The following is a 12,190-nucleotide window of genomic DNA, read 5'->3' on the forward strand; positions in this document are numbered from 1 at the left end:
CAGTGGGTTCAGTGTGTTTCCTGCAGGTTGTGGTGTGAGTGAGTGGAGGAAGAGCAGAGAGACAGGCCTGGCTGGAGATCATTAGGGCTTGTTAGTGACCTCGGGGCCTGGAGAGGGGCCTCCGTTTTGGGGGACCTCTCCTCTGAGTCAAGCAGCATGTAAAAGGGGGACTGGGGGCATTAACAGAGGAAGGTCGAAGGGGGGGTTGATGGAGGTCTTTGCCACTTACAGTACGGCAAACTCCGGAGACTTCCCGGCTGATCTGCAGGTCTGACTTTCATCTGCCTCGCCCCCCAAGGCCATTAGGCAGTTTATCTGGGAAACGGCTGCTAAAATATACATCTGTCTTAGTTTCAGCACATACCAGCTCTGCCGCGAGTCGATTCAATATTTAAATCGTCAGCCCGCGTGAGCGTTTGATGTCGTCTCTTAAGGAGCTCTGTCTCTAACGCTGACAGGTCTGTGGACGGAGCGGCTGTTTACTGTCAGCGATGGAAAATGCTGCCTTCCGTCGTTTCGTCATACATACGTCGATAAGATCCAATGAGACTACTTTGTTGAAATGACTGCATTAAAAGGGCTCCGAGTAAAAGTGCGCTTCAGCGAGTCTGTTTCATTCTTTCAGCAATACTGATGACACTTTTGCCAATACCGGATTTCTGTCAGAATCAAAGACTGGGTGTCGCACGTTATCAGTTCATGCAATTCAGCGAGAACTTCTCAGATTGTATCAAAGCACAATTACTGCGTTTACTCACGGCGAGACGTCTGGTGGCAAGGAATATTTCAATTGTGCCTACTGACATTTACATTAATGTAATTGCGTGCATGATGTGGGGAAGGTGACTGCAGGAATTATTAACCAGGCGAGGCTTGTGCAGAGATTCTCTACTGAGTTCAATTAAAGGAGAAACCGGCTCGAGATCGCTAGAATTTGAAAATACACAACCGGAGAAAATCTGCCACTTCCTCACAGAGCCCCTCCTCCAACACACACGAACGCGCACATGACCAATGAGGGCACGAGATAAGTTTGTGCCCCGATGGAAGGCTGACAGGCAGGTAGGCCATCCAGTCCGTTTAGCCGGTTGTACTTTTTACAGTATCACGGCTTCTACTGATGACATTTTTTAATGGATTTTTTGGCAAAGCACTTCAGATATTCATTGCTATCGGGATGTTAAGAGCATTCCATGGAATATAACAAAAAGTGCATCTCGAGCCGGTTTCTGAAACTTACCTACCCCACCTTTAATAAACAATGATCGTGTACTGTAATGTGTTTTTTCCACATGTTCTGATCCAATGAATCCAGTAACACGTGCAGGGCTCAGAAGACACCATTTTTGTAGTTTTGAGTATTATTTAAAGCTGTATGAAATCAATATTGTTGTACAATCGGTCAGATTATATTTAATGTGAAAAGAGTTGTTTGTATTGACAAACCACAGATAATTATCAGTGTCCCTCATTCTCCAGAGAGCATTTTAGTGTCTTTCAGCTCACTGTTTTGGTTCAACCAATGACAACCATCCTTACCAACCTCATTGTTTCCAGAAAAAGCTCTTATTGAATTGCATTGTTTTGTTCACTGAGGAATATAAAGCTCACTTAATAAACAACTATTGCGTACCGTCACGTGTTAGCGGGACATCACATTCATTCATCTGATTAAATGCAATCAACCGGTTGCAAAATGTATAATAACTATCGTGCGCCCTCCGTGTTGAACTGTTCTTCTTCTCATGTCATGTGTCACCTCTCATCACGGCACCGTCATGCGAGCGGAGGACTCATGAGGCTTGAGGCTGTACGTGTGTGCATGTGTTCACATTGCAGTGTGCGTGCAAATATATGCTCATTTGCTGGGATTCCACTGTGAGTGGCCTCCATTTCCCTCAACTATGACATTCAACGTGCAACCCCCCACTGATCTGCTGTCTTACACTATATGACCTTTGACCCATGTAGACGTGAACCTTTCAAATCTGCCATTTTGCACAGAAGCTGTCAGCAGGGGGTCCTATCTACACCTCAGTTCTGCTCTGCTGCTCTGGAGGAAATACACGGGGTCAGTTGGCTGGGATGGTTTGAAGGCATTGCACAACTGTTCATATACAATTTCACATTCCATTGAAGTTCAGTTTAATCCACACAGCTGCATGTTTACATATCACATCATGTTGTGATCATTTTAATCTAAACAGCTGTATAACATCATGACTGTATACATTTTGTATGCATGCGGCACCAGTTGCTGCCTACCCTCGTAATGTTAGAGACGTATACTGTATACATTCATCTAGGACATGATCTTTAGAAAGTAAATCTATGCTAAAGTATTAAGGGTAGAGTTGCATTGACAAAACATACAACAAAGAAATATAATTACTCTAATTAAAAAGGAAGTTGAGGCCAGGAGTGATGTCTCTTTAAAACTGAAATGGATAGTTTGCTTTTTTAAATTGGACCTTATCAGGATTTTGGTGCAGGAATGTGTCGTTCAGGAAATGAGTCAGCATTTCTAGATGGCTTGTCTCTAAATCATTGGGTTTTCGCATGAGTTTGTGGTTAGGTGCCTGTGGTCTGTGTTCACCACAATTTTAAATTCCCCCACTGGTAAATGTCTGAAGCTTTACGTGTCATAAAACTGCGGTTGCTGAAAAGTGACTGAATGAATAAACGTCATCATGCCGAACATTAGCCGTCTTTAGTTATGTTACCGTCCTGTCGTTTGCTTGTATCCTAAAGTTAACTTTTACTAGTGCCGATTATGTATACCATATAGGGTGTAATATATACAAATCGTGCAGGTATCATAAACATGTGTTTCCACAGAGCACTGCAATAATCCCAAAACCAATACAAAAAAAAACTATTGTCGACTGAACCCTAGCAATGTAACTTTCTGGTTGGCCTACAAAAATGTGTAATCCCTGCACTACTCTAAGGGGATAAACCACGGGGACAACAACGAGAAAAATAGGCATGGGCGGAGAGACGATTGTTAAAAACGTCAGTGATGGAATTTCTATGATCACTCTTGAACTAATCGCTATTCACTTTTATAGGAAAATCAAGCAGCAGCTTTCCTGAATACTTGATTATCATTCCGATAATCTGCTAATTTCCCTTCGACACTTCCCCCTCCCTTTCAGGACCAAAAGGAGGAGGAACTGGTACCCAGAAAGCACCAAAGCAGGATCTCTTTCTCTCTACGTGGACCCCCCATGGGCAAAAGAGAAGATTAAAACAAACAGGACTTTAATCAACGGCCCGCTTCTCTCCGACAGAAGGAGCCCTCTCCAGGAAGGCTGCCTCAAATCAAAGCTTCCTGCTCGCCACTTGCTGCTCCGACGATCCGTATCACAACAACAAAACCAGCAGAAACAATTATTTATTCCTTTTGATGTGGGTTTTGAAGTTACCCCACCTCTTCCCCCCCCCTCTTCCTCCTTCCTACACCCCTCCTCCTCCTCCTCTTCCTCGCCCAGCCCCTCCAGCTTTCTGTATCTTATACTCCCAAGGAAACAAGGTCATGCCAGCTTCTCCGTGAAGGAGGCTGCTTTGAAGGAGCAGCACTTCCAGAATCAACAGCTCTCTCTTATTTGACACAAAAGGAACGCGGATGAGAAGAAGCTGATGCGTTGCTTCATATAATGCACCGACTCCCTGCTGAGCGCGTCAGCTGGTAAATGTCACTTGCACAGGGAAATGTGCTACACAGTGCTGAAAAACATAGAGCACATCGAAATACATTTTAAATGACTTGTTATTGTGAATTGTTATAGTCATATAAGTTTTGTTTAACTTTTTTGGGAATTATATTAATTATATGTTGTTTCAAGCGGCAAGCTTTAAAAATAATATTGCAAAAATAAGAAATTAAAGTCACTGCATTTGAACTTCTCATAGCTATATAAATATTTGAATCTATTGTATCTTTTATTCGACATTTTACTTTATATTTTATTATTTATATAATTTTAAAAAGAAAGGTATTTTATTGGACATTTTACATGAACTTCTTATATTTTTATATATTTCTTATTTTATTGTATATTGTATTGGGCATTTTACCTTAAAGGTCACCTATCATGCTATTTTTAGGCAATAGCATAGGTCTCAGATATATACAAATATATAAAAAATATGTCTATGAAGTGTTTTGCTCAAAATACCAAACAGATAATTCTAGCCATGCCTCTATCCCTCTGTTTCACTTCCAGTTTCAAAAGTGCTGATTCGGGTATAAAGCTTAAAAAAAAGGAGGAGTCTGAGCTCATGCGGGACCCGGCAGCTACCGTCTAAACTAAATGCTGCGATGATGAAACGCCATATCATGGATTATCAAGGATCTGAAACAGTCTGGAGCTCAAAGGCTTTCTCTCTTGCCGGTTATACCACAAGGTGAGTTCCTTTTTACTTCCTGCTTCTTCACACACATGCTCTCCAGTACAGGTTAGCTCTGAGTGTTAGCGATGCTAATTTAAACACCGACCATATTACGTCCGAAACAGTCGGGCATTGTTTCTGATACCAACTTTCAGATTGGGCCGTGGGTCCACATTTCAGATATGACGTCATATCGGACGCAAATCTGGATCAGCTCCGTTGTTCCCCGTTTTTAGAGATTTGGGTACGGAGGAAAAGAGAGAGGGTTTTATTTTCTGATGCTGCGTGAGTTCCCCGACACACCGGGGACACATCTTTATGTATAAAAGACATCAACAAGTACATTTTGCTTGATAGGTCCCCTTTAACTTTTAATATTTATTTTATCATTATTTCCTTTTTGTATCTTACATTTTACTATTCATTTTTATATAAATATCTATAGAAAACATGTATTTATTTGTATTGTATTCTTATACTACACACACTGTCATTAAACCCAATTTTCCCCGGGATGAATAAAGTATTCTGATTCTTAAAAAAAGTGTCCAACCTTTAAATGCCTGTGTGTCCCACGAGGAGGGGAGTGTGGCCCTCACAGGTACTTCTGTGCAGAGAACGAGGTGTTGATGTTGTAACTGATCTGAACGGCGCTGCGCTCACTGCTGCAAATCCTATGTAACCTTCTCTTCGATTCAAAATGGAAACAATCTCTCAACAGGAGAGAAATGTCTGCTGTTCGGCTCAACACACCACAACATCTGCTGGAGCTGTTGGAGAACTCTCATCAAAAGGTTTGGCAGAGAAAGAGCTCATAGGCGCAGATGGTAATCATGTTTTTATCATTTGCTGAAAGTTGTGATCCTCTAAACTCATTTAATCGGGTGGGGGTGTCATATTATTCCACCTTTAACCTCTGCCAAGTTGGTTTTTACAGGTCGTTTTTTTTAGCTCAATATTGTAATTTTGGATGCAGAGGACAAGTAATGGTTGGGTGGTTCTGTCTGTCATGTTCACCACTTGAGAGATTTCTATTCTAAAGCTGCATGACGATTGCCAAGATCTGTATAGTGATTGAATTTAAACATGTCTTTGTGTAAAAAACACAATATCACATTCTTTATGTTTAGCTTTTCTTTTGCTATTGTCTCCATAGCTACGGCTCATTCGTTGATGGCTATCATTTTAAACATTTCAAACGTATCTAAAATGTACAAGCGTCATTCAAACACTATTTTCAGCAAAAAGAAAAACATGTCGCTCTTTGCCAGATTTAAAACAAGTACAGATCATTATTTTAAACTGAAAATAGCAGTTAACTTTAAACAACACTGTAAACCAATAGAGTGGTGCAGGTCCTAAACCCGGAAATAAGCATTTAAGCTCTTCCGCCTTATCTTGTCTTGAAGTCAATTACTATCCAGGCTAAAGACTTTTCTTTTTGTCGCTGCTTTTAATTGAACTATTCATATAAACTGCACTGTAACTTTTATCCATGTATTTTTCCTTAATGTTTATTTTATTAGCTTTTCTTTTTTAATGCTTAATGTCTTTCATTTTCTTTTGTAAAGCACTTTGAATTGCCTTGCGTTGAAAAGTGCTATATAAATAAACTTGCCTTGCCTTGCCTTACTTATGTTTTAGTTTTGTTTAGATGCCTCAAATGACATCTGTGGTTAATAAAAGCTTAAGGTGTTTCTGGAATCTATTCTACAACAGAAAATAAGTCAGTAAATACCCCACTGGTGAAAGTCTGAAGCGTGTGAGTGTCTTAAAGACGGCGGTTGCTATAGTGACCAAATGAAACTACTAAACATCATGACGCCAACATTAGCCGCCTTTAGCTTAGCGGTGGTGACATGAAGTCATGTGACCGTGATGTTGTATTTTTTCATAGCCTAATGTAAGGCTTTTTTGACTTCAAGAATCATAAAGTGGTGTTAAGTAAGGGATAATGTGCAGCGAGGCGGTCATTATGGGGAAAAGAACACCCGACAGGCTGATCAGAGAGCTCGACGCGAAGCGGAGGGATCTTGATGAGCCTGAAGGGTGTTCTTTTCCCCATAATGACCAAGCCGTGCTTATTACACGGCCACATACGAAACAAACTAACGCCTCGACTCCCAATATCCCGGCAAAGTACTTGGTGTGAAAGCGGCTCTTGAAAGCGGTCTGTCTGTTCTGGATTAACAATGTGTCACGTGTTCTGAATTGACCAATCAGAGGCTGCGGCCACACGAGGACGAATTCGGTCATTTGCACCTCTTCCCCACCTCTTCTTCTGACCTCCGCTTACCCCGCGCCATTGCTGAAGTGTTTCGCCACCATCAACAACAAACAATGGCGGAGTTGCTATCGTGTTGCTATCGTGCTCCGGACGCTATTGACCATGCTACAGTTGTTTGTGCAACATCTACAGCAATAATGATGAGGCAATAGCCCCGCCTCTCCCCACCTCTGCTGCTCACCCCCGCATCAAAGTAAACTGCACCCTGAATTCAGATTATTTATCTTTCTCTCGATATGGACCTAAACGCGAGTGAAGTCTAATCTGACAGGACGGAGACACGCAGATCATCACCCTTAGCTATTTTAATTACCTCTCAAACTACCTAAACTAGTTATACATATGTTTATTTTTACAGTCGGCCGGGTCACTGATTACTGGATGAGCTGCTGCATGAGACAGACACTGACGCTGTCCGAAGAGAGGGAGGAAAAAGAGAGGCTCCATGTATTTTATTATTATATTATATAGAGTCGTTATTCATTTGTTTTAAAGCTCAATAAATAACAAAGAAAACCTTTGACCGGCACTTTCATGATTTTCTCCGGAAGATTTAAACTTTAATACACGCTGACTGGCGAAAAACTCTGCCTGGTTCCCTCGGCCCCCACCGCGGAGAATAAACAGAAGGGCAACCATGACAACCATGCTTCTTCGCTGCTTTTGTGGAGGAAGTTACAGCGCCACACAGGCTCCTGCATATGTACTGCAGCTTCTCCAGCGGTTGGAGCTAAACGGAGCGGTCTCGTGTGGACAGACACTATCCGGGTGACTATTGCGTGTGGACGGAAGCTTGTTTGTGATTGCGTTTGCGTTAATCCTATGCGTTTAGCCGTTTTCGTCCTCGTGTGGCCGCAGCCAGAATCGAGTATTGATATCCATCTTGTTTTCCGAAAACCCAAGGAAGAAATACCATATGTTTGCGATGCCATCTCCCAGTTTGGCTTAAAAAAAGTACGTCATACCTGCACCACTCTATTTGGATCATTAACAGCAAAGTACACTCATTTAATAATATTTAAATAATAAGGTTTTAAACGTATAGCACAAAAAAGTTAGTTTGGCTTTTTCTTTTCAGTTTTTTTTTTTAAAAACTATACTATTAGTGTTCAATGTTAACACAAAGTATAGATGTGTTGGACCCAGTTTGTCCAGTGATGACAGGGAGAAGCAGCTTGTGGCTTTGTGGACTCCCTGCGGGGCAATTAGCTGACTGAGTGAGGGGAGACAGGCCCCTGTTTCTCACTGAGTTAACACAAGTAATGGAGTAACAGCATGAGAAACTTTCCCTGTTTGGTCAAAACTTAACTTGCGCAAACTATGCCAATTACTACATTTGGTAATAAATGTACTTAATGTGCGATTCATAACAGAACATAAGCAAATATTAGCTTTAATCACTAAATAATGCAAACAATTGTCATGGATGTATAAAAAGTTGAAGGTGTGACTGAGAACTAGCTTTAAATGAGTTAGATTTCGATGTACCGTTTCAATTATAGAATCTCAACTTTATAGTAACAGTAACACTGAAACCGCAAAATTGTTAACATGCTTACTGCCATGTTAAGTCTCTGAATGGTGATACAGAGCTTGTTAAGCATTCCATTTTCCATTTTACAAGTCTCTTTAATTTGCCTTTTTGTCTGCCTTTTTTTCAGAATTGGCCTTTAATTAAACTCCAGTTAATTACACAACTCTTGAATGAGTTCAGTATCCCCAGCTGGGCGTGGGGAGGATAGGGAATCTGGCAGAGCTAAAAGTGAAACAGCAGCTGACACCCAGACATTGTGTGCTGCCCAAAAACCAAACCAAAGCTTTATTGACACATCGTTTATCAACAGGGGTTCAGGCCGCTGCTGGTTGAGAGTAATGATGTTGATCTATGACAGGGCTATTCAATTAGTTTGGAATGGGGCCGGTTGAAGAAAATACTCCAAAGCAAGGGGCCGGGAAAAAGATGGCTTGAAACAGCATAGTGGAGTGCCTTTAGAGATCTAAATGGCAAGTTCAGAACTCAGTAGGCCTACATGTGAAGCTAATTTAACCATCAACATCATTTCATTTGATTTAATTTAGGTGAAATGATCTAATCATTCACGCAGAGATGCAATAAATGACAGTTTGTCACTACAGTAGCTAGTAGGTGGGTTGTCACTACAGTAGCTAGTATAGTGGGTTGTCACTACAGTAGCTAGTAGGTGGGTCGTCACTACAGTAGCTAGTAGGTGGGAAGTGGCGTTTTCTCCTGGAGGCCAAGGGAAGCCAGGCTTCCCCTGTTTTTTCGGATTGTAGTTATAATTTTAATAAATAAATAAAAACACTTCGATTAGTTTCGGAAATTCTTTGTTGTGTGTTGCTGCCGGCCCGTCTCTCCCCCATTCTCATTGAGTATTTTACAAAGAGTGAAACAGCGCCCCTCTAGATCTTATGGTGAAACAGTAGATTGCACTCTCTGTTGCGAGAGGAGGCCAGCCGAAATTGGCTTCCCTTGGTGAAAAAAAATGGAGGGATTGACCAATCAGACAAGGCTCACGTCATGCCCCTGCCAACCTGCTGCCAACCTGTGATTGGTCAGGGCCATGCCAAGGGAAGCCAGAGGCGGTTGGCTTCCCTTGCCTCACAATCCAATCAAATCGCATCAACTTAATGTTGCAGTGACGCGTCCTAAAACCCGGAAGTAAGCTGCGCTCGGTTTCCCTCGACAAAAAGGCAATGGGATTTCTCCATAGGATTTTGGAAAATAGCTCGAAATAAGGTCAGTGGAAAACGAACCTGTTAGATAAATGCACGTTTTGTTCAGTCGGATAATATCCACATGTCTACCCTACTTTTATAATTTTCGAATCATAAATCTAATCGATAGAAGATAGATAGCGTCACTGCACCACTCTCACCGCTGTTAGAAAGTAGCAAGCAACTGAAGCAAGTGCAATTATGGAGGGTGGAGATTTGGAGTATTTAATCAAAAATAATTGTAGGCCTACTAAACTTCCGCTACAGCAACAACAAATAAAATCTGATGACAGGCCAATGCCCAAACTGGAGCTGTGTACAGCGAGGGAAAAAGGAGCGAATCGGACGTAAAACGTTAAAGGTCTCCTGATTTAGTTTGTGAATGAATGCTTATTAGAGTTTCGGCTGGAGAGTGCGTGCGGACCTGTCGGTTAGATAACAGGCGTGTGCAAGTCCTGTGTCTGTATGATATAAATGTGTGTAAAATGATACCGGGTGCTGTAATCACTCATCTGGTTACGTTATTACATTGACCACCACACCCCCGACCCAAAAGACAGGACGTATTATTGGCTTCCCCTCATGTTTTCCCCACGCCACGCTACTGTAGGTGGGTTGTCACTACAGTAGCTAGCAGGTGGGTTGTCACTACAGTAGCTAGGAGGTGGGTTGTCACTACAGTAGCTAGCAGGTGGGTTGTCACTACAGTAGCTAGCAGGTGGGTTGTCACTACAGTAGCTAGCAGGTGGGTTGTCACTACAGTAGCTAGCAGGTGGGTTGTCACTACAGTAGCTAGCAGGTGGGTTGTAGCTAGTAGGTGGGTTGTCACTACAGTAGCTAGCAGGTGGGTTGTCACTACAGTAGCTAGCAGGTGGGTTGTCACTACAGTAGCTAGTAGGTGGGTTGTCACTACAGTAGCTAGCAGGTGGGTTGTCACTACAGTAGCTAGCAGGTGGGTTGTCACTACAGTAGCTAGTAGGTGGGTTGTCACTACAGTAGCTAGTAGGTGGGTTGTCAGTACAGTAGCTAGTAGGTGGGTTGTCACTACAGTAGCTAGCAGGTGGGTTGTCACTACAGTAGCTAGTAGGTGGGTTGTCACTACAGTAGCTAGCAGGTGGGTTGTCACTACAGTAGCTAGCAGGTGGGTTGTCACTACAGTAGCTAGTAGGTGGGTTGTCACTACAGTAGCTAGTAGGTGGGTTGTCACTACAGTAGCTAGCAGGTGGGTTGTCACTACAGTAGCTAGTAGGTGGGTTGTCACTACAGTAGCTAGTAGGTGGGTTGTCACTACAGTAGCTAGCAGGTGGGTTGTCACTACAGTAGCTAGCAGGTGGGTTGTCACTACAGTAGCTAGCAGGTGGGTTGTCACTACAGTAGCTAGCAGGTGGGTTGTCACTACAGTAGCTAGTAGGTGGGTTGTCACTACAGTAGCTAGCAGGTGGGTTGTCACTACAGTAGCTAGCAGGTGGGTTGTCAGTACAGTAGCTAGCAGTGGGTTGTCACTACAGTAGCTAGCAGGTGGGTTGTCACTACAGTAGCTAGTAGGTGGGTTGTCACTACAGTAGCTAGCAGGTGGGTTGTCACTACAGTAGCTAGTAGGTGGGTTGTCACTACAGTAGCTAGCAGGTGGGTTGTCACTACACTAGCTAGCAGGTGGGTTGTCACTACAGTAGCTAGCAGGTGGGTTGTCACTACAGTAGCTAGCAGGTGGGTTGTCACTACAGTAGCTAGTAGGTGGGTTGTCACTACAGTAGCTAGCAGGTGGGTTGTCACTACACTAGCTAGCAGGTGGGTTGTCACTACAGTAGCTAGCAGGTGGGTTGTCACTACACTAGCTAGCAGGTGGGTTGTCACTACAGTAGCTAGCAGGTGGGGTTGGTCACTACAGTAGCTAGCAGGTGGGTTGTCACTACAGTAGCTAGCAGGTGGGTTGTCACTACAGTAGCTAGCAGGTGGGTTGTCACTACAGTAGCTAGTAGGTGGGTTGTCTCTACAGTAGCTAGCAGGTGGGTTGTCACTACAGTAGCTAGTAGGTGGGTTGTCACTACAGTAGCTAGTAGGTGGGTTGTCTCTACAGTAGCTAGTAGGTGGGTTGTCACTACAGTAGCTAGTAGGTGAGTTGTCACTACAGTAGCTAGCAGGTGGGTTGTCAGTACAGTAGCTAGCAGGTGGGTTGTCACTACAGTAGCTAGTAGGTGGGTTGTCTCTACAGTAGCTAGCAGGTGGGTTGTCACTACAGTAGCTAGTAGGTGGGTTGTCACTACAGTAGCTAGCAGGTGGGTTGTCTCTACAGTAGCTAGTAGGTGGGTTGTCACTACAGTAGCTAGTAGGTGGGTTGTCACTACAGTAGCTAGTAGGTGGGTTGTCACTACAGTAGCTAGTAGGTGGGGGTCTCTACAGTAGCTAGTAGGTGGGTTGTCACTACAGTAGCTAGTAGGTGGGTTGTCACTACAGTAGCTAGTAGGTGGGTTATCACTACAGTAGCTAGTAGGTGGGGGTCTCTACAGTAGCTAGTAGGTGGGTTGTCAGTACAGTAGCTAGCAGGTGAGTTGTCACTACAGTAGCTAGCAGGTGGGTTGTCAGTACAGTAGCTAGCAGGTGGGTTGTCACTACAGTAGCTAGTAGGTGGGTTGTCTCTACAGTAGCTAGCAGGTGGGTTGTCACTACAGTAGCTAGTAGGTGGGTTGTCACTACAGTAGCTAGTAGGTGGGTTGTCACTACAGTAGCTAGTAGGTGGGGGTCTCTACAGTAGCTAGTAGGTGGGTTGTCAGT

The sequence above is a fragment of the Pseudochaenichthys georgianus genome, chromosome 3, assembly GCF_902827115.2.
Source record: "Pseudochaenichthys georgianus chromosome 3, fPseGeo1.2, whole genome shotgun sequence".
NCBI lineage: Eukaryota > Metazoa > Chordata > Actinopteri > Perciformes > Channichthyidae > Pseudochaenichthys > Pseudochaenichthys georgianus.